General features: G+C 43.7%; 1 protein-coding gene across 3 annotated transcripts in view; it reads left to right on the top strand.

The window, feature by feature from the left end:
• Nucleotides 1-23,649, top strand: part of LZTS2 (leucine zipper tumor suppressor 2) — a 97,208-nt gene that overhangs the window by 30,204 nt on the left and 43,355 nt on the right. For 2 of the 3 annotated variants that reach the window (XM_054982610.1, XM_054982612.1), the window contains exon 2: nt 8,752-8,828. The exons of the other annotated variant lie outside the window; for it this stretch is intronic. The gene's annotated coding sequence lies outside the window, so the exon portion shown is untranslated. The remainder of the gene's footprint in view (nt 1-8,751; nt 8,829-23,649) is intronic. 3 annotated transcript variants of the gene reach the window in all.

The following is a 23,649-nucleotide window of genomic DNA, read 5'->3' as shown; positions in this document are numbered from 1 at the left end:
TTTTAGCGGGCATTAGCAGTTTATGGTTTTAGATTTTTTTAATGCAGGGATGAAAGCAGATGTATTGTTTTCTGATATGGTCTCCTGGGGAGGGGGAGGAGCTTGAAGCAGAAGACCAGCCACTTTGTCCACTCCATAGTGGCTCATAATGGCTTACTTTCATCCCTGATTTTATTTTTGTTTTATGTTATAATCTTCTTTGGAGGTCTTATTCTAGAAAACAGCGTGATGTAAATAAAATAAAATAATTAAATGATAACTTGTATGAAAAATAAAACTTACTGTGAAAATTTGTAAAATAAAAAGTAATGAAAAGCAAATTGAGTGGAAAGTGTGTGTGTAGGGGGGATATGAAGAGTCATTATCTGCCTGGAAGAGCGACAAGAAACAGAAATCAAATCAAGCACCATCTCTTTCTTTGTGGCAGACCCCTCTCCACTCCTGGAGTATAATTGGATATTTTCTGGGATATTCTCACTGGAGGGAGAAAACTGATGATACAGTTGTGTATGAAAATAGGTGCACTAAAACTGGAGGATGTTGGGGGCAGAGGCATGGAACTGCAAGGGAACATAGAAACATAGAGCTGGAAGGGACCACAAGGGCCATCTACGCCAACTCTTTACGTAACACAGGAAATTCACAGCTACCTCCCCCACTTCCCCGTGACTGCTGCTCTACACCCAGAGGAAGGCAAAAACCCTCCAGGATTCCTGACCAATCTGGCCTAGAGGATAATTCCTTCCTGACCCTAAAGTGGCAGCTGGCATTACCCTGGGCATGGAAGAAAGGAACATGAGAGCCCAGCGCTGGCTAATCCCTTCCTGCCCTCCCTCTCATGATTTGCCTACCTTCATATTAAGTCATAGAATCAGCATTGCTGCCCAAGGACTGTCTGGCCTCTGTTTAAAAACCTCCAAAGAAGGAGAGTCCACTACCTCCCAAGGAAACCTGTTCCACTGAACCTCTCTGTCAGGAAGATCTTCCTAATGTTTAGCTGAAAACCCTTGATTTAATTTTAACCCGTTGGTTCTGGTCTGATCCACGGGGACAACAGAAAAGGAAAGGCTCTGGGTATTTAATAGGGTATTCAGGGTCATTTTCCATATTGCTTTCAGAAAATGTGATGTGCACACAGGTATGTTTTAAAATTCAGAAAAGAACGAGGAAGACACATACAGGGCAGCCTCTTGATTCCAGACCAGATCTGTGAGAAATAGGCAAAAATGTGCCCTGTAGCCTGCAGCCCCCTTCAGTTCATAGTATTGGCCTCTAGTGGCTGATTGAGTGCAATGCTCATCAGAGCTCCAGCATACTTTTCTTTAAGTAGTATAATTTTTAAGGCTTTGGTCCTAAGCGTGCATTAGGGATTAAAGCTACAGTGCCATCAACATTTACTGACAGTAAACATTATTGATCCTAGTGGGACTTAGTTCTGAGTAAACACACATAGGGTTGCACTGTAAAGCAGTTAAAACTCCTTGTTAGTAGTAAGATGCCCATTCGACTTAGGTTGCATTTAGACTTCACAGCCAACAGGTTTGCCCATGATGGGCATGAATATAGCTTGTTGTTGTTCTTATGTACCCCTCTTGTGCTTTTTACTTTTCTTGACATGTGGTGTGCATTGTAGAATTGGGAAGCCTTGAATCAAGTCAGAGTTCACTGTGACGTTTAATGTAGGTGTACAGCCAAACTTGAATTTGTTTCTTTTCCACAAACCAGCATTCTGGACTAGAACTAAACCACTGTTTTGAGTCCTTCACTTCCAACAATCTCAGGGGTTTGGGGAGATAGGGGTGAACCTTTACCCAGGTTCCTGAATTCAGATGTCACAGTGAACTGGAGCTTGATTTAAGGCTTCTCAAACTCAGAAACCTTTAAAAAAATCCACAACTTGATTGGGAAGAGGGAAGGAGCGTGGGGGAGGGGCATGCACACGTGTTCTTGGCCATAATGGACAAACGTTGCTTAAGACAGCAACATGCTGCCTTCAAGTGTTTTTATATGAGAGGGGTTTGTTTATACCAGCATCTGGCATGCTTTAAATACCAGTGATACAATTGTAAGGGGAATGCTTAGAAGTGCTTCAGTGTCAGAAGCCAGAGCTATGTCAGACTGCTGTGGTGTGCTGTAAGGCCAATAAGAAACTGCCTGGGCGGCAGGGATCCTGGGAGCACTTTTTGTGGCACATTGCAAAAAAAAAAATCTGTCTCTGTGATTTTTTTTTAAAAAAGCATTTTAAGTAAAACCACATGTCAAGTGTTGATAGATGATACAATGTAGATGTTAATAGCATGAGGTATAAGCCACAGTCCTGCCTTACTGCGCTGTTAGAAGAATTACTGAGATAATATATATGAAATGCTTCTTGTAGTTGCAAGTGGAAGAGAGTTCATGGTTTGTTTTGTTTGTTTGTTAGCCAACATTTAAAAACCTATTTTAAAGAGTATTAAAAATCCACTACCAGGAGCATCTTCATAGCTTTGATGCCGTCCTCAGTGTATGAAATACGTCACACTTACTTGTTTTGCCTACACAACCACCATGTGGAACGGGTTGGGCTGAGACTTGCCCATGGCCACCCATTAAGTTTTTGGCTTTCCCATGTCTGAATCACACTCTTCCATTATTAGTTTAAATAAGACTATCCCCCTCCTGTGTCTCCCTGTAATAATCAGCATGCTCTGTGTAGCAAGACTCTCCAGTGAATTTCCAGAGGCAGCTGCTGGACGAATCATGTGGCTGCCATAGTCACAGCAGGGGTTTTGAGCTGTACTTGGGTTTAAAGAAGCAAAAATCCAAAGATCAAAGCAACGTCAAAGGCCTGGAGCAGCCACATGACAGGCAGGGTGGGTAGGCCTGCCTTATTGCATCTGCAAGCAAGCCACAGAGATGTCTTCCCTGCAAGGCAGTGATGAGTTTGCCAGGCGTTCTAGGGCAGAAGGGTGGGGTGGGGGTGAGGGTAGTATCATCGGGGCTTACAGCAAAATACCTATTGGTGCCATAGTGTTGTTAGCAGCAAGGATGGGAGTCAAAGAACAAATCAAACAAAAAAAGAACCCTTGATCTTTTGTCATAGATCCAGAGGAGTTAGCTGTGTTAGTCTGCAATAGCAAAATAAGCAAAGAGACCAGTAACACCTTTAAGATTAACCAACTTTATTGTAGCATAAGCTTTGGAGAGCCACAGCTGTGGCTCTCCAAAGCTTATGCTACAATAAAGTAGGTTAGTCTTAAAGGTGCTACTGGACTCTTTGCTATCTTGATCTTTTGGGGTCTTTCAACCCCTAGCCTTGGTCTGCCAACCTTCAGGTAGTGCCTGGAGATCTGGAATTACATCTGGACTGGCCTCCAGACTATAGAGATCAGTTCCCCTGAAGATTATGGCTACTTTGGAGGGCGGGCTCTACTAATACTGCTGAGGTCCCTCTCATCCCCAAACCGCACCACCTCCCAATCTCCAGGAATTTCCCAACCCAAATCTGGCAACCTTACACTAGCTGCATGACCCCAGCCCTCAACTTCCTCTAATTCCAATACTGCTGGGCATTTCAACCCCTGCTTCAACATCTTGTGGCTTCCAGCTGTCCCCCCTCAATAAAGTAAAATAAATCTACTATTTTGCTGTTGGGTTAACATCTACTGATATTTAGCATTTTGCTATCCTAATAAATTGTGAATGCACATATTTGTAGGCATTATGTGCTGTTTTTGCACATGAATCACTTTATTCAAGAGCCATATTTACTATAGACCAGCCCACCTATAAAGCACTGACTTATTTGAGAGGCAGCTAAAACTTAGTTGGGGGAAGCCTAGGCAGGGTATGTGGTCAGTGGGACTGAGGATGGAAGCTGTAGTGCAGCCTGGCTTTATGAGATTAGGCTTGAGGTAAGGATGAACATACCAAGACCTGGTTTGATGCTGTACAGCCACAGGACCAAATCAGGCCTGAAATTTCACTCGTATAAATTATGGCACATGTGTCTGAGTGGAAGCCATTGCAGCTCCTCACAATGAAGGATAGAATATGTTAAGTGCTTCTCTTCCTTTTCTTTCTCTCTCTTTCTCTTTCAAATACACACACACACAGATAGATAGAATTATTTTATTTTAAAAGTGTGTTACGCAGAAAGAGAGTTGCACAGACCTGACCTGGGGACAGCCTGAGATCCAATGCAATAACAGTGCAATGTGGTAGTCAACAGAAAAACTGCCCTTAGGCTCCTCTACTTTGGATTGGTAATGCATAGAATATGATGTAAAGCTTTGTATTGGTCACCCACATTATGTGGTTTATTCCCACACAAGCAACACACTTCAATGTGGAGTCATTGATACCTCCGTAAGAAGAGACAAGTGGAAATGAGCAACCCATGTGATCAGACTTTCCATGTGTTACTGGCACACCACGGAGCCTGATGGCAGGGAAGAAGTTTTTAAACTGCTATAATGTCATTCAAATAATGTATGTCTTTGGCCTAAGAGATCTCTTGCTTGAGGATTCTGCACCCCATTCCCAGCTCTGGAGTTATGAAGAATGCAAGAACACACCCCTAATATAGAGAGTTACGTTCCAGTCGGACAAGCTGATTCCTCTTTTTCTTGCATAGACATAAATGAGAGAGGCAACTGTGATCTCTCCTGTTTATTGTTAGTGGTTCCCAAATGACAGTCTTCCCTAGAGTTGGAAGCAAAACTCCAGAGGCCAAATACAACAAGTTGTGTCCACAAATAAATGTTGCTCTTTTTCATCAAGTACATCATGTCCAGGATGAAGGCAGCGGAGGTCCTTTTTTCATGTTGTTATGCTATCAAATTTGTTTCCTCTAAGTAGAAGTGTTCTTATACTCATATGGCCAGAAATAGTATAGAGGATCAATAGCAAGATCCAAATGCCTTCTCTGGTATGGCAAAAGTTTATGTCTGCTGTATGTGAATAACCAGAAGGTAATGGGTAAGAATCTATATTTGTGGAAAATAGTATTTCAGAGTTATCCAGTTTTACACAACCTTCCAAAACAACCATTCTGTCCTATGCTTTTTCCCTTCCTCTGACAGGTAGACACACTTTTTGACACCAAGAGATCCCTGTTTTTGAACCTTGGCCTGGATATGGCAACTGAACAGAGTCATGTTTATTTAGGTGTATGTCACACTATTTCTATATAGCTTTGGTGAGTTGGCAGTTTTGTGTAGTGGTTAAGAGCGGAAGGACTCTAATCTGGAGATCGAGGTTTCGTTCCCCACTTCACTTGAAATCAGTTGGGTGATCTTGGGTCAGTCACAGCTCCCCAGAGCTCTCTCAGCCTCACCCACCTCATAGGGTGATTGTTGTGGGGATAATCCTTAAACATAAAAGGCAAACTGTGTTCCTGACAACTCACCTCTTATTCCCACGCATGCACAGCATGCGGGATTAAGAATTTAGTTGACCGACAACAGGGTTTGCCTTCCCGCTGCCTCAGGGCTTCTGGAAGCCCGGGGAGCCCTAGCAGCACAGGCAAGCTGGGCATGCCCCCCCCAAGCTTCAATGGGGGTGGGTGGGCAATGGAGAACATGCCCCTCTCACCTGCCCTGCCCCCCAAAGCCGCGAGGGGGGAGGGGAGCCGGTGGTGAAGGGCATGCCTCGCTCATCTGCCTGCCCCCCAAAGCTGCGATGGGAGTGGGGGCGTATCTAGGGGTTCAACCCTCTGACCACAGTTCCAAGTGCTGCTCACAGCCACCCAGAACCTTGTAGCCCTCCTGGAGGATTGAGCCACCCTGTTTGTTTGAGACTTCCCAGTCTCTGTGTTTGTTTCACTGAGTGGATTTGGACACAGCTGGTCAGTAACTCAGGACACAGGCTTAAATATAATGGAGAGTGTATGCAAGGGTGCAGGAACCAATCTATAGGTACAAGCAAAAGGCATTAAAATAACAACTTACCTGTTTCTTAGCTAAAACTATCTGACTAGACATGAAGCTTGCTAACTTGCTTTTCTCTGAAGAGGCTTGAGTTGCTCATACAAAGTCCGAAACCATGCCAGGCAGCTCTGGTCATCTCAGGCCTGGCATGGAGCAAAATCTCTCACATGCTGTTGGAATAAAGGTAGCAAAGGAATGATCAAACCAGGTCCAAATGAGAGTGTGACACATGATACAGAATGCAGTGAGGAGCCATCTTTTCTAGTAGTGTCAGACAATCAGGGCACACTTCGCTATCAGTGTTGCTAGCCTGAGAACAGGAAAGGAGTACGTGCAGAGCCAAGACTCCCTTTCACTCAAGTCTGAGCAACAGCACGCAGGTGCAGTTAATTAACTGAGCTGTTCATTCCATTCCCAGGGTGACCAGCCAAAAATGGGCCTGTGAGTTGTTGGGAGCCTGAACCAAAGTACTTAGAATAGGCATTTATATGTGGCTCTTCTAGACAGGGCTAGTGGTGGAGGGTGTGCCTCACTTGCCTGCCCTCCTCCCCAAAGCTGCAATTGGGGTGGGGGGTGGGGTGAGGGTGGCAGGCGGCAATGGGCTGCACCGGGCATGCTGCCCTGCCCTCCTCCCCCAGCAATGTCCGGCCCAACTGAACTGTCCTGCAGTGCCTGGCCCAGCTGAATTGCCCACCTCCCCCCACCCCAGATTGAGGTGCTGAGGAGGGGGCAATGGCTGACCTGGCTGCCCTGCCCTCCTTCCCCTGCCCCAGATCAGGGCACTGGGGAGGGGGCAATGGCTGCCCCGGCCGCCCTCCCCCTGCCATGATCGGGCTGCCATGCCCTCCCCCTGCCATGATCGGGGTGCAGGTGAGGCAGCAATGGCTGACCCGGCCTGCCTGCCCTTTCTAGAGCCCATTGTATTTTTTGCCACTATGGGCTTTGTTGCTAGTAATAACATACTTTGGAAACTGCTCTGAGTGGGTGTTGTCTTGAAGAGTGGTATATAAATCGAATGTTGTTATCATCATCATCATCATCACTTGGTTCATATAGGTCTGTGTAAATCAAGAGTGGTTCTTGCCTCCTAGTGTTAAGTGACTAAATGCTGCCTTGTTACTACCTGGTGCGCATAGGTTTCTCTCAGTTCATGCTATTTTGTGTGCTACGTAGATTGTGAACAGGTTTAGCCTTCTGCACCCCCGCTCTTAAGCCATGCTAGAATGAACACCTTGGCTGAATGTCCTTTATCTGAGACAGGCAATCTGTCTGCTATTTTTCCTGTGCACCTTGCCTCCCCCACCCCAGCGCCAATGGAGAAAGTGTACCATGGACTTTAGGCTTTAAGAAAAACAGAGGGATGAGTTAAGCCTTCTTGATATGCAAAGCAGAGCCAGAAACATGTCCCGGGATGCTCATTCAAGGTCACTTCATGCAATTTGAGTTAGCACAGTTTAACCACCTTGTCAATCTAGTTAAAGAGTAGTATAGTAAGAAGGTAGATTTCCCCTACACATTCTGTCTGTGGATCAAGCAGGCTTTTTCCAACCTGGATCAGTGACTGGGGAATATACTGAATCAGGGGGTTTAGGTTATTGAATTGTCGCAAGTTATTAAATATAGAATACAACAGCATAATCACATATGAAGCCAACTGTCATATCTTCAGTCAAATAACTGGAAAGCACTATTGTGTTCCAGTATGTGAAGTTCAACCCTCTTAATCATTTGGGTTTCCACTTTTTCTAGAACTGCAACATCATTTTGAGCCACTGAGGTCATGCAGTGCAATTGACTGGCTATTGGCACAGGCCTAGAAAAACACGTATTTCTGCTCACAGTGCATAATTAAGAAATTAATCAGGTCTACTCAGTGGGGCTTATTCCCAGGAAGAGTTCTTAGGACTGAAATGTAAATGATGGGATCCACCGTTCCAATAGTCCAGATGTGCAGAGATTATTTCTAGCGTGAACCTGGAAAAGAGATACAAGAATAGCAGTGGGTTGGGGTTAAAGACAGTACAGTAATATGAACACTTGGAGCCCAAGTATGTTAAATCATGGAGGGAGGAAAGTTGTGACAAAGAAAGCATACAGTACTGGTTAAAATGGGCAAAGTGTGACAAGAGGTATTTTAAAAGGCTTTTTAAAATATAACATTCTTTATGCATGGTTTCAGTCAAGGGGTTTCTTCCCAAGAAAGTACCATCACTGACTCATGTTGTCCAGGAGCTATACAACCCCTGACCTTTTTCATTCTTTTTATAATGTACTAAGCCTGTAGCTTAGCCCTCTTATGTAGGGGGAAAGGATCTTGGCAGAGAGAGACAAGCTGCAGGGAAGAGTCATAAGAGGGCTGGTCCAGGGCCACAGGATTGAAAAGCCTGGAAGATGGGAGTGGAGCTTGAGACAGGAACAGCATCCTCAGTTGCAAATGTAGACTTGGGGCCTAGTTATGATTGAGGTAAGTTTGTGTATGGAGTGCACCATTTCAGTTTACAGGGACTCACAAGACTTGTTGTTTTGACATACCAAAACATTCTCTGCATGCAGAAAATTAGATGTCTGGGGCATGACATGACCACTTTTTAAATGTAGAATTTTTTTTCCCCATGAGGCGCCATTCCATCACGTGAGCCCCCAGCTGCAGTCTCAAGTAGTACAGGCTAGACACATGTTTACCATCTCAGTCAGTACTTGGCCTTGGAGTCTTTCTTTGGAATCTCTCTTCTGAGATCTTGCTGTTAATCAGTTTCTGCCCTATCCCTTACAGCTTCAGAAAGTAGCAATAAACTGTAGCATGTTATTGTCTCAGACCTGTTGCTTTTCTTTATTTGCACAGGGCTTCCTCTTCCTCAGCATCGGAGGACTGTAGACTGTTCCGGCTTCTCTGGGAGTGGATGAAGCAGACGTACTCTAGTGAGTTAATATGACTTTCTTGGCATGGGAGCACATTTTGAAGGGCAGTCTATTGGTATGATGCCACAAAAGAGTCAGGTTGATTACTTAACTTCTAAGTGTTTTGAGCATGAACAACTGGAGAAACGGTCAAAAGTTTTGTTGATGTGAAGGCCTAAGACTGAGACCTGAAAATTGTGTTTGTATACAGACTTCTGCTTCTGGTACCACTTTGGAAGGATGTGGGAAGTTCCTCTGACAATGAGAGGGCTAAGCAAATCAGACAAATCATGCCTGTTTGCCTAGATATCAGAGCCCAGTCTGGCCCTGTGGACAGCCAAGGGCCACCCTGGATTCAGCTCAAGGCACATGGGCTTTGCACAGATTGGATACATTGAATTAGTACCTATCTAGCTCCTCTGGGGCACCTTGACACCAATAAAGCATTTAGTATAACATCTGTCGGATTCCACAGATCCATTATGTGAGCACTTTCCTCTGGTACAGGGAGCTTTCTACTGGTGGGAGAGTTCTTTGCATTTTTGGAAGGCTCTTTGTACTAAAGGAAAGCATGACCATTGGTGGAACAGACCTGTGGGATCTAACCCATGGCATCTTATTTGGGCATAACAGTTCACAAAAAGGTTGAAAAACTGGAAAGCTATTAGAGGAGATGTTCAGGAATGACAAATCATAGACGAAAAGGTGGAATAAAGCAAGACGTTTAGGGAAAAGGAAATGGAAGAGCATCAGTTTTCAGATATATTTAAATGGATGTCAAAAAGAAAGGGAACGGGGCGGGGCGTCGTGAGCGTGCATGCCAGACGCGTGAAGTTCAGGCTCCTGACTCAAACTCCCTCCCGACTGATTTAATCAGCTTTTAACCCGAGCTCTTCATAACAAATCATGGGCAAAACAGGAGGTAATAAAAATAAGACTTCAGAATTGACCGCACAAACGGTTAAAACCTTTTTCTCACCATCTGAATCAAAGAACGGGGCTGAGATGGAGCTGCATGCTGCAACCAAGATGGCTGCTGCCCCTGCCAGTCAGAAGGCAGATTACAAAGAAATCCAGGTACTGGAAGCTCATATTAATCTTAAACTAGATCAACTTGAGGAGAAATTTGCTAATCGGATGGAAAAGTTGCTTAAGCCTATGAATGAGCAGCTAACCCTCATTAATGAAACTCTTCAGCAAGTTACTAAAACAGCTGACTCAGCGTTAGACCTCAGCCTGTCTTTGCAAAAAGACGCGCGCATAATGCAAGCAAATGAATACTGGCTGAAAAATAAAATCATGGATCTAGAGAATAAAATAAAAATTCCGCGGATTTACAGAGTCAGACGAAGGCACAGCAGATTTAACTGCGTTCTTATCAGGCTGGCTTGCTCATGAGCTGCAGTTGGAGAAGGGGGTGGCACCAACCATATTGTCTGCTTACAGGCTGGGTTCCCCTCGAAATCTGAGAGCAAATGCTAACAGAGACATTGTTGTCCGCTTTTTGGATTCCCGTACCAAAGAAAAAATCATTCAAGAAGCAAGGAAAAGAGGCACGTTTTCTTTTCAAGGGAAAAAAATACAAGTCTTCCAGGACCTGTCGAATGAAACGCTGCTGCATAGGAAAGAGCTTAAGCCTGTCACCTCAACGCTAACTAAAGCAAATATCAGATACAAGTGGGTGTCATCGACTAAGCTACAGGTTGCACATCAAGGCAGAGTTCTTCATGCAGTGGATATAGTCTCTGGCCTGAAACTTCTCACCGATTTGAACTTGCCAACCCAAGACTTGATCGTCAACCCAGCAGAAAACATCTCGGCTCAAAACCTTCCCACTCAAGAGAGATGGATCACAATCCCCACGAAATCATCTTCTTGAGCTAGAGATCGTTCACCAATGTCTCCTGTTTGACTCGGCTTTTGATGCGAAGAGCTTGCAAGGAATAAGGGGGGTGGGGGAGGGGGGGAAGGAAAAGAGGGGGGAAATTTTGGCTTGTTTCTTTTTTGTCTGAGAACTGACTGTTCTCTTCTGTCGCTACCCTTATCTTTTTTCTTTCTTTCTCTCGCTGCCCTTCACCCTTTCATCTCCAGCTATTTCATCTTGTTCTTGCCAATCTGTGGTCGGGGGGGGGGGAGTGGGAGTTACCTGTTTTTCATTCTAGTTCCCAAATTTCTTAGGGACCTCCAGATATAGGGAGGTAAAGATTTCTTTCCTCCCTATTAGTAGTACAGGAAATTTCTTTCTGTGCTTCTGGAGGGGTTAGCTCTTTGGTTTCAAGGAGCTATAGTTTAGGTTAGTTATGTCTAAGTTGTTACTGGTTGGGGGGTGTTTTGGGTTAGTTGGTACTGTTAATGTTTTCCCCTGGAAGGTCTGGTCATTCTTAGCTTCCTATGGTAAGCCGTGCAAGGTAAAGGAAGAAGCAATTCTTCATTCTAGAGCTGTATTTCTTTTGTCTGAGTTTATTACTTGTACTCTGCATCAGCTTAGCCTCTTCACAATGTTAGGTCATGACAGGGAAAATTAAAATTGTTACTTTCAACTGCAGAGGCTTAAATAACCCCATTAAGCTCAAACGTGTTTCCACAGCTTTAGCACAGCAGAATGCAGATATATTATTTTTACAGGAGACCCATTATAAAAAGGAAATGCCTCAGATACTGAAATCTAATAGATTTAATTTGCAGTTCCAAGCTCCCGGCTCCTCAAACGCAAGGGGGGTTGCAATTGTATTTTCGAAAAATATCAAATTTCAATGGGTAGACTCTGAAGTGGACCCTAGAGGAAGGTTCATATTTATCAAAGGGAACCTGGAGGGGACAAGGGTAACCCTAGCTTCGATTTATGCGCCTAATGATAAGCAACTTGATTTTTTGCATGAAACCTTTTCCAACCTATGTATGTTTGCTGAAGGTGAGATTCTGATTGGGGGGGACTTTAATTGTATAGCTGATTTAAATCTGGATCGGTCCCAGAGGGATGGGAGACGTTGCAAGAAAATACCACGTCAACTGAAACTACAAATGTTGTTCGATAAATTTGCTTTTAAGGATGTCTGGCGAGCTCACCATGGAGTAGAGAAAGATTTCACTTATTTTTCAGCCCGGCATCAAGTTCATACCAGAATCGATTTTATTCTGGCCTCCAGTAAACTTTATCAAAATTTAATTTCTTCTAATATTGGGAGTAAAATCTGGTCAGATCATGCCTGGGTGGAAAGTCACTTGAATTTAGAAGATAAAATAAAACAAGAAACTCATTGGCTATTAAATAAATCTCTTTTATTAAACCCATCTATACATAAAGAAATAGAGAAAGTACTTGAAAATTATTTTAAAGAGAACATTGCAGGGGAGGTCTCCCAGGCAACAATTTGGGATGCTATGAAGGCAGTGGTCAGAGGGAAAATCATCTCAGTAGCCTCCTTCTACAAGAAAGAAAGAGAGAAATTCAGATTGGACATTTTAAGCAAAATCCAAGCACTAGAAATTAAGCATAAAAAATTTAATAATAAAAAAGTTTACAAACAACTTCTGCTTGAAAGAAAGAAGTTGGAATCTCTAGAGTCCTCTAAAATCAAGAAGAACTTACTTTTCTTAAAACAGAAATTTTGGCACAGAGGTCCTGGAACACTTCGCTTGCTTGCTTGGAAAGTGAAAAAAAAGATCTCAGCCCACCAAATTAATCTGATTAAAAAAGGCAATAAGGATTATACTTCCAATAACAGGGAAATGTTGGAAGTATTTTACAACTTCTACTCTAAGCTCTATAGAACCACAAACCCATTTATATCTGATATTGACAACTTCTTAGCATCCTGCACCTCCCTAAAAAGTCTTACGCCAGCGCATAGGGAATTCTTGGAGTCGCCCATTTCTCTCCAAGAAATCACAGAGATTATCAAGAAGCTTAAACTTAACAAAACTCCCGGCAGGGATGGTTTTCCTGCCGAATTTTATAAAAGCTTCACACATATCTTAGCAGAACCACTCAGGCTGACTTGCAATGCAATTCTTACCCAGGGCATCTTCCCTCAGTCATGGAATGAAGCCTCGGTCATTGTGATCCCCAAAAAAGGTAAAGATATCACCCTCCCATCATCCTATCGTCCGATTTCTTTGCTGAATCAGGATGCTAAAATCTTTACAGCTATATTGGCCAACAGATTAAACAAAATCATTAATCATTACGTTCACCCTGACCAAACCGGCTTCATTCCACACAGAAACATGGCAGACAATGTGCGTAAATCTCTTAATATAATCAATCATTGCATTACCTATCAAATGGAGGCTCTCTTGTTGTCATTTGATGCAGAAAAAGCGTTTGACAGCTTGGAAACTAATTACCTTCTGAGACTCCTGTCAAAAATGGGTTTTGGCCAAACTTTTATACAATCAATCAGCTTACTTTATGCCAACCCTACGGCCCGGTTAAAAATAAATGGTATAAATTCAAAGGATATTAAACTTACAAGAGGGACCAGGCAGGGCTGCCCCTTGTCACCACTACTGTTCGCCCTTGCTATAGAACCTCTGGCGGAATCCATAAGACAATCAGCTGAGATCAAAGGCATTAGAATAAAAAGTCATGAATATAAAATTTCTCTCTTTGCTGATGATATGGTTCTGTATATCTCTCACCCTTCTGCTTCATTACCTCCCTTGGAAGACAAGTTACATACCTTTGGTCAACTATCAGGTCTTAAAATTAATAAATCTAAATCTGAAATTTATCCTATTAATTTATCCCCAGACACACAAGCTCAGATAGCCTCCAATTATGAATACCAATGGATCAGCAAGAACTGGGTCTATTTAGGAATCACGATCCCTGTCAACCTAGCAAATTTAAAGGAATCTAATTTTAAAACCCTAGAACTCAAAGTTATAGGTGAATTTAAAGAATGGAGCAAGTTGACTTTATCCTGGGCTGAAAGAATACAACTGGTCAAAACCATGATTTTACCACTTTTCTTATTTAATTTTCGTATGCTGCCTATTAATCTCACTGATCAAGATATCCGAAAGTGGCAAACTCTTATAAATAAATTTATTTGGGCTAATAAACGTCCTAGACTTAATTTTTCAACCATGAAACGTTCAACCAAAAAGGGTGGCTTGGCTATTCCAGACCTAAAATGTTATTATATGGCAGCACAGCTAGCAAACATAGTGCTTCTTTTGCATTCCTCAGATAGTTCAGACTGGACATATGCTGAAACTGCACATCTTCTTCCCCATGATATAAAGGATATAATTTGGACAGACCCTAAACACAGGCCTACCCAAACTCTTGCCAATCCATTTTTGAAATCTACTATATCTGTATGGGACAGGGTAAGAAACTATCTAGCTCCTACACCGTCACCACTATCATCCTTCCTGGACCAATCGTGGTTTCCACCAGGTCAGGATTTAATTTCATTTCAGCAATGGAAGGTAATTAAGAAATCTAGGATCATTGACATCACCAAACATGGGGCCATCCTAACTAAGGAGCAAATAGAAGGGGATACAGAGGTTGTGGTCCCTTGGTATCAATACTTACAATTATCTCACCTTATAGGCAGCCAATTATTTGTCGACTCCTGGAAACGGGAGTTAACAGATTTTGAACGTTTATTAAAAAAAATAGAACCTCATCGTAAAGGCCTCATAGCTAGCATCTATTCTAATTTAAACTCACAGAATGATCAATCCTCATTAAGGTACCAATTGAAATGGAATACGGACTGCAGTACCCCCTTAACAGAGGAGCAATGGTCCACAATATGGTCTGGCAAGCCCCTAAATTCGAACGCAATCAATATCAAAATGTCTTCTTTTAAATTGTTGTCGAGATGGTACATGACTCCTCAATTACTACACCAAATTAATCCCAATTTAACACCGCTCTGTTGGAAAAAGTGTGGTCAAATTGGTGACTATATCCATTTGTGGTGGTCTTGCCCCAAGATCCAATCATTCTGGGACTTAATTTCAAGGAAAATTAAGGAGATTACAGATTATGAACTGCTCATGACTCCAGAATCAATTTTGCTGGGTCTTTGGGAAGACCCTGTCATACCAAAGGTGCGGAAAAATTTAATATTTATGTTACTTGCTGCTGCAAAAATGCTTCTAGCAGCACACTGGAAATCAGACAAGCTTCCGAAGCTACAACAGTGGGTTCAGAAAGTATGGGATATTTTTATTATGGAAAAAATAGCAGACCACCTTCATTCTATTGATAAACCACAGTATCAGTCATCATTCTTTACGCAATGGTTGCCCTTTTTGAATTACTTATACAATACTAATCAACTGCCTAATGCTGACATCAATACTTTTAGCTTCTTAGCTATATTATGAGAATATCTCCTCACTGTTCCCCCTTGCACTGTTTTTGTAGTCTATTACATTGGCTTTGTTATTGTTATTGACCGTTCCAAGGTTTGTTTCTTGTATTATTGTTATATGTATTTATGAATATTGTAAATTGTAAAATGAAAAATAAATAGTTTAAAAAAAAAAAAGAAAGGGAACAATTTTCACTTATTTCCTTAGCTGGATTTAAAGCACAAAAGAGTTTAGGAGGAACTCCAAGTTATAGAAGTGAAATACTGTACTAGTGAAACGACTGTTCAAAGTAGGGTAAACAACATCCAGGTAGAACATCAGGATTTGAGTCCAGTGGCACCTTTGAAACCAACAAGGTTTTCAGAGTATAAGCTTTCAAGAGTCACAGCTTCTTTCTTCTGAAGAAGGGAGCTTTGAATATCAAACTCTTACACCATGAAAATCATATTTGTCTCGAAGATGCCACTGGGCTCAAATCCTGATGTTCTAGTGCAGAACAACATGATTATCTACTTGAAATATCCAGGCACTCGCTCATAATTATTTTAAGTATTGATTTAAACCCATATAAAACAAAATACCCTAAGACAAGGTTCTGCTAGCTTAATTGAGATGCTATATATTTTAAAATGAGCACTAGAGGACCTGTTATCCAGTATGAGTTGATGCCTGACAGTTAGGATCCCTCTGGGCGATAGGAAGGTATTTCGAACCCAGGGTAGCCCTCTTGAGAAAGATTTTTGAAAATCTCCCAAAGTGAATAGCATTTTAAAATTCTGTTAATTACTTTAAAACACAGAAAGACTGAAGCATGTTACAACCCAGTGTGAGCTCAATCCTATGGAGATGGTGGCAGACTGTTCCTATGAGAATATGTAAATTAATTCTGCCCTCTAGTGGCCGAAAGAAGAAATGGTGCCTGTTTTGGGAAATAAACACAGGTTCTCTCTCTGGAGTGAAGGAGGAGATGTGAGTGTTCAGAAGGACTCAGTGCGGGGCTTGAGGGCGGGGGAGAGAGGTCACCATCTGTGGAGTGGCCAGCCTGCACTTTTTCCTGTGCTTGCCTTCTGTCTTGATGGCATCTCTTTTGAGGGTAGATTGACTGCAAGTGACCCTTCACAACAGGCAGAGTCTTGTGTGCAGCCATCTTCCTGGGTCCTTGCCAGCTGCAGCCAGTACCGTGGACTTCTCTGCTGCAGTTGTACAAGATGTGATATTCCAGTTTCTGATAAAAAGGATTAAACTGTGAGAAACTGTCTGACCCCCCCCCCCAGTTCTTCAATTGGGGGACTGTGGCTCAATGGTAGAGCATCTGCTTGGCATGCAGAAAGTCCCTAGTTCAATCCCCAGCATCTCCAGTTAAAAGTATCAGGTAGTGGATGATGCATAAGACCTCTGCCTGACAGCCTGGACAGCCACTGCTGGTTGGAGTGCACAGTACTGTTTTTGATGGACACCTCCTCAAAATGTTTGGGAGATACTGCAACACTATTTTATTACTAGGTCTTTTAATGGGATGTAGTCTACAGGCATTTTGTGTGTAAGGTGTAGTTTGTGGTCTTGTTGTACTTGATATATTTTAAATTTGGACTTGTAAGCTGCTTTGAGGCACAAAGGAAAGTGAGAGTAAGAGAGGCCTCTGAGTGGCTGAGTTGGAATTTAAGTCATGTCCGGGCCTACTGTTCACTCAGCAATTTCAATTTTATAATGTATGCCAATATCAGAATTTAGATCTTCCTTCCTTCCTTCCTTCCTTCCTTCCTTCCTTCCTTCCTTCCTTCCTTCCTTCCTTCCTTCCTTCCTTCCTTCCTTCCTTCCTTCCTTCCTTCCTTCCTTCCTTCCGGGTTGATTACATGGAAAGGTAGCTGTTGTTCCATCTTTGTCAAATAATGTCAATGGCATTTCATTCCTGACTATAAGCTATCAGTTCCATACAGAGATTATGTGTTACATGCATGTGCAAGAATCCCCATTCACTTCTCTGTGTGTGTGCTAATCTAATGGATTTAAAAGGTTGTTCACAGACTTATTCACTCCACTGAAATTGGAAAGCCGATCCAAGGGTATGCAAGAGTTGTAATACGTTCATGTATTGACCATGGCTTTTTTCAAAACCCAAATGATATGACCAAGGATCTTTACAAGAGCTGCTCTTGAATTATTTTGAACAATTTTTATAAAATGATGTATCATTGATAATTGATTCCTGAGAAACTGGCTAGAATGTACAAGGGTTCTTCAAACTTATGCTGGAAATGTGAGGATCATTTTATCATATGAGGTGGACCTGCAAGAAAGCAAAGACTTTTTGGACACAAATATAATTACTAATTCAGAAGATTTTAATGATTAAAATACAGTTGAAACCTGAGGCCCTTCTGGGGGGGAATGATGAATATGCATTTGGAAAAAAGCTATGGAAAGTTGTTTTTATATATGATCACGGCAATAAGAATAATATATGTACAAAATTGGAAGAGCCCAACACTGCCTGTAATGGACGAATGTTTGATAAAGGAGCTGGAATTAGCAATGATGGCAAAGCTTACTTCACTGATCAGAGAGAAATCAGTAAGTTTGTTTGTTGTCAAATGGAAACCCCTTATTGACTTTTTACATGAAATAGATAATAATGGTTTGGTGACTTGTAGGTTTATGGATTAAGGAATTTTGACACTGGAAAAAAGAGAGCTTTTATTTTTAACTTAGAGTAAGAGAAAATTTGAAAATATTAATATTTGTTGCAGAGAAAGCTGGAAGACTTCTTTTAGTTTATAGTTTTTCTTTTCTTTATCTGTATATTCTTTGTTGTGTTTGTATGGTTATTGTTATTTGTCTGCTAATTTCTTTATTCAGCTAGTTTTTATGAAATTGTATTTTTATATTTTGTCTTTTTTATTATATAAAACCCTTAATTTTAAAAAGAGAGCAGCTCTTCCATTAACTATTCAAGCTCAGGTCACCTGCTGCTGGCCATTACAAAAGCATTTTGTAACACTGGAGAGCCAGTGTGGTGTAGTGGTTAGAGAGTTGGGCTAGGATCTGGGAGATCCTGCTTTGAATCTCTGTTCTGCCATGGAAGCTTTCTGGGTGACTTTGGGCCAGTTTTGCATGCTCAACCTAACCTTCCTCTCAGGGTTGTTGTAAGGATAAATGGAGGAGTGGAGAATGATGTAAGTCGCTCTGGAGCAGAAAGGAAGTAAATACACCAACTGAAGCTCTCAAAACCTAGATAAATTGTGCCAACAAAAACAGGAATACTCTCTCAGCTTGGGGAGCTCTCCTCTGAAAAATCTAGTGAACTAGCCTGAGAGAAATTGGATTTCTTGGCTACAGAACTTGGAACTTCAGTAGGGAAGAAGAGGTAGAGTGATCCTTCCTGAATATCAAAATCATTTGATGGAAGACATGTTCTGGGCACCTTCTTTTTGTACCAACTCAGACTGGCATCTCTTAGGAACAGGGCCTTTTCAGCTGTGATGGCCTCCCTCTGCAATCTGCCCAGACTTGGGTCACAGCTAGATGATCTCTCTTGAAGGTTTTAGGAAACAATCACAATGTTTTGCTGACTCTTGGTGATTGAGTAGTTGAATTCCCTGCTGTGATTGGAGTTTTAGCATGGTCACGATTAACTGTGATGTTTGTTTTCTCATCTGATTTAATGTAATTATTTGAAATAGATTTATTTTAATGGTATTTATATATTTAGGCCAAAAGTAGAATGAAAATTAAAAAAATAAAAAATGCACTGGAAAGAATAGAACTTAAGGCTGGAGAATGATGAATCAGTACCGTTGTAGGCAGGGTAAATCCTATGAAAGGATGCAGTTTCTTGCTTCAGCTTATAAATGGAATCATGCTGCAGTTATAAATACTTGAGAGCTTCACTATAAGAGCTGGTTATTCTGTTTTTCTAAAGCTAAAGCTGTCCAAAGACAGACTTGTAGTGCCATAATAAGAACTTTTTCCTGGGAGTAAGCGTCACTGAATAGACCTGAGTAGGTCTCTTGGGATGGTTCTCTTATTTCTTCATGAAGTTTTGCAAACCAGGGAGCTGTAAGGGGGGGCCCGTATTAAACCCTGCTCCGTTTTTGAGAGTCAGTATGGTATAATAGATCTAATAGCATGTTGGACTAGGATCCTGGGAGACCTGTGTTCAAACCCTCCTTTCTACTATAAAAGCTCACTGGGTGACCTTGCATCTGCCACATACCCTTTGCCTAAACTACTTCTAAGGTGGTGGTAGTTGTAAGAAAATGGAGGAAGAATAATATTCTAAGCTGCTTTGAGTCCCAGCTGGGGAGAAAAGTGGGATAGGGATATGAATAAACAAACACAGAAATAAATACAAGGATCTGAGAGACCTAAGTTTGAATCTCCACTCTGCCATGGTAGCTTTCTTGGTGACAGTCACACATTCTCAGCCTACGTTACAGGGTTATTGATGGGATAAAATAGAAAGAAAAATGTAAGCTGCTTTGGATCCCCATTGGAGAGAAAGGCAGGGTATAAATGAAATTATTTTTAAAAACTGATTTCATACAGCTGGCTTGTAGTATAAGAATGTCCCAAAGAAGCTCACATTCTGGAGAAGTGGAGTTTGTGGTATGTGTGTGAGCCCTGAAGAACTAGCTTCTCTCAAGGCCTATATGAGAGGAGGTCTTGTTCATGGTGTTGGTTTGTCTCCCTCTGTGTGCGTGTATTTGTGTTCCCCATTTGAAAGTGTTTTCTCCCAGTTAGAAGCAATAAAGAGATGGTGCTGAAGCTGGGTGGTATACTGGCATTTGTACAGAACTGATAGGTGATCTGTCCCTTGTCCAGCACGCCTCAGAGGATAAGGCAGAACTGTTTCTACTGCTCAGAAATAGAGTTGTCAACTGCCAAGTGGTACCAGGAGATCTCCCGTAATTACAACTGATCCCCAGGCTACATAAATCAGTTCCTCTGGAGAAAATGGCTGTTTTGAAAGGTGGACTATGGCATTATACGCCACAGAGGTTCCTCGCCTCCCCAAACTCTGCCTTTTGCAGGTTCCGCCCCCCCCCCAATCTCCAGGAATTTCCCAAACCAGAGATGGCAACCCTACCAGAAACAAAAGGCCTGGTATCAGTTGTGGAATGAACGTCTCAAGGCTGCCACATTAGGACGACTCTGGTCATCAAGAGTGCTGTGGGCTGTTTGAGAAAAGTGAACTTGCACTCCTGAAAAAAGGCAAAGCGTCATCAAGTCAATCCCACGATCTTCCACTGTGCCAGGTATTTAGGAATGAACACATGTGGGGGTGGGAGATGGTGTGCCATGAAGTGGCAGCGAAATGAAGTGCCACAGTGATTTAACCAGACTGTTTGGGGGATTTTCTCTGTATGAATAAAACACTCCAACACCAGACTTTTGGAGGCCGAGCGAGGATCATTCCTTGATGCTGGCAGGGAATGGGGACGGTGGATGGCTGGGGCCTGACCAAGAGAAACAAACTCCGTGGAAGTAGGGAGAGGTGTTGGTGGAGTCCAGGGGCGCTAATCGAACGCAGAGCGGGAAGCGAGGCCTTTGGGAGGCCGAGAGACTGGCGAGTGGGCGGAGGGGTTCCTGCCCAGCCTTATGACGCAGATGGCATGCCCCCTGGGAGGGATCCTGTTCTGTACAGCGTCGAGCCACAGTGGGTGCTAAATACAAGTGACACCCTGTGTGTTATTCCGCATTCGCACATAGTTGGTGCATAAGGAAGCGTGTGCTTCACCGGATGGATCCGGGACGCTTCCGCGAGTGGGGAGGCGAAACTGCGCTCTGACGCGCTCTTGGAATGTTGCGCTCTGGAGTTGCGCGCCTGATCTTCGGCGACTCCGGCAGGGCCGAGGAGGAGGAGGAGGAGCTGGGCGGCCGCAGGGGGACGGCTCCGACTAGAGTCCGGGGCAGCCGAGGGGAGGAGCCTGTTCAAACTTGTCCAGACGCGGCGGCGCTGCTGCGAGCCGGCTAGGAGAACTGCCCCTGCGCGGCCGAACTGCGAAGCGGCACCATGGAGGCGGCCAGGCCAGGTGTGGGGCTCGGGGCGGGGGGAGGCTGCGAGGCACTTTCGGGGAGCGGACGGGGTGCCATTCCACCCACCCCCACTTTCCCGGAGGGGTTGATTGTATCGTCCCCCCTTCTAGCTGAGCCGATCTGTGCGCCGGAGTTGCAGGCTCGATTGGACTTGCCGGACTAGACGAAAGGGGCTGCCGCTTCCCATCCCCGAATCTCTCTCAGACTTACCCTGGAGGGCAGTGAGGAGGAAGCCGAGTTGCCCGCATTGTCCCGCTGCGCCGCTTGTTCTCCACGGGTCTGAGAGCAGCCGAGCAGAAGCACGGCGGGGTTTCTGGCGAGCCTCTTCTCCCCTCCCTCTTTGAATACTCCTCCTGTCCAACGCCCCCGACGCCATCGTCGGCTGGGAGCTCTCGACTTGATCTCCCGGACCGTGGGGAAGGAGAGGCTCTCCCCCCCGGGTCGGGCCAGTGCGTGCGTAATGGTGGCCAGTTTTCCTGTTCGACGTGGGACAATTTCTTTCTAGTCAGTGGGCTTCTCCACCTGGCCTTGTGGGCTTCAACGACGCTCTTCTTTCATTCACAGCGAGAGTTTGGCCGTGGCCTGCTCCAGATCGCTTGTGGTCAGGATGTGCGCTTGGAGAATAGATTGATGGATGCCCAGAGCCCTTTTAGATTACCATGGGCAGTAGGATTCACGTGAACCAGGAGGGGGCTGGATGGTTTTGCAGACAGTCACTGCCAGTTCATGAAAAGTAGTGTTTGGTTCCTGTCCCCTTTGCACCTCCCCCCCCCTCCAGGAAGAGGGCTGTGTGGTCCCAGAACGGTTCTCTAGAGTGACATCAACATGCTCAAGTCTAGTGAATAAGTTTTGCAGGAGTTGTGTGCATAGTGCCTGAAAAGACAACAAAACGGTCCTGTAACTTAGAGCATAATTATAGGGGAAACGAGTATTTGATGCTGCCTTTGGCAGTGAAACAAAGTATGCAGGCATGAAGACCAGCAAGAAAGTCATGCCAGGCTAGTGCTAGGACAGGCTCCACAAGCACAGTTGCAAAAGTGAATGCAACCAAACTGAACAGAGATCCTCAAAAGCATACCTTGTGGTTGTGTGCTAAAGAGAGTGGCTAAAAGGACTCCTTTAATGTGTGCGCGTGCTCGCATGTTTCTGTGCTCACTGTTGTGTTTTACCTTGGAATGCATGCATAGCTGCTAGTAGACCATGCTCGTTCCTGTACACTTGCTTGTGCTTGCAGTGCCTCACCAGTTCCTCTTCGTTCAACTCTGGCACCTATGGAAACTGGACATACTTTGTTTGAATCTGAAATGGTGATGTTATGGTTCAAGCTTGTGAGATGAGTGGCTAAAAGGACCTATTCTAGGGTAAAGGAAAGAACATGATGGCCTGGTCCCTGCCAGTCTTAAGATCCCTGTTGAGGGTGTAAGGAAGAGAGCTGGGAACTCCTTAGGTAGTTGTGTATGTTAATTATCTTACTGGAGAATTTGGACGTGGGAGGACAGGAGGGCTGAGAACAGGAACCACGTGTGGGTCCCAGTTTGTTGGATTTGGACTCTTGCCAAGCCTCTGTGCATGTGATCCTTGGCGATCCTGCACCAGAGCCTTAGACTTGTTTGGCAGAACCACTGCCTCAATGGGCGCTTACTTCCCTTTGGAATTTGTATATGAATCATATTATTCTCTAGGGAAGAAGCTGCAGCCCTGAAATTCCTGACCCTTTTAAAGCTCCCTGTTTGTAATTTGGTCTTGCAAGCACTGGAGGAGATGAAGAAAGCTGTGCCTGTTGTAACTTTCTTCTTGACCATTTGTGATCAACAGAGGATGAGTTATAGGTAAAAGTAACAAGGGCCTAGGAAACTGCCACAGTGCTGGAACTGCCATGGTTGGGATATATGGAATGAGTGGTACATGCAGAGAGAAAAGGCCCCCCCACACACACACACTGCTAGCAGTGCTGGGGCAGCAGAGCAGTTTGTGGAAGGGTAGGGGCCTGCCAACTGATCATGTTCTTTGTTTCCCCGTTTAGGCTGGATGGGCTTGATGACTTCAGCAGATGCCTTCCTCACTCCGTTCCTTGAACCGAGATGAAAGGGAGAGGGGAAGGCATAGCTCTGACCCTCCCCCTTTCCTTGCTTGTAATGATCTGTTCACCCAGTAACATTGCCATGCAGGCACACAGCATAAGGTCAAAAGTAAGAAGTGGACGCTAATATCTATTTATGTTGGGTTTTCCAGACCATTCATATGTCCAGTACAAGTAGCATGGTTTGCTTGCAAAGCATTATTGGAAAGTTGGCCTTTACATCTAGTGATGTGAAGACACAAACTGGAACATAGCAAGGGGGCCTTGAATTTCTAGATCATTTTGCTAATGGAAGTGTGTGGCCTTGACGTCACAAGGGTTGGTAGCAAGCTGGCATTCCTCCATTCTTTGGTATTCTCTTGGAGAATGGCATAGATTTCTAACATG

This window comes from Eublepharis macularius, chromosome 6 (assembly GCF_028583425.1).
Source record: "Eublepharis macularius isolate TG4126 chromosome 6, MPM_Emac_v1.0, whole genome shotgun sequence".
In the NCBI taxonomy this organism is placed as follows: Eukaryota; Metazoa; Chordata; class Lepidosauria; order Squamata; family Eublepharidae; genus Eublepharis; species Eublepharis macularius.
The sequence above is the reverse complement of the archived record's forward strand: the minus strand, read 5'-3'. Positions and strand labels throughout refer to the sequence as shown.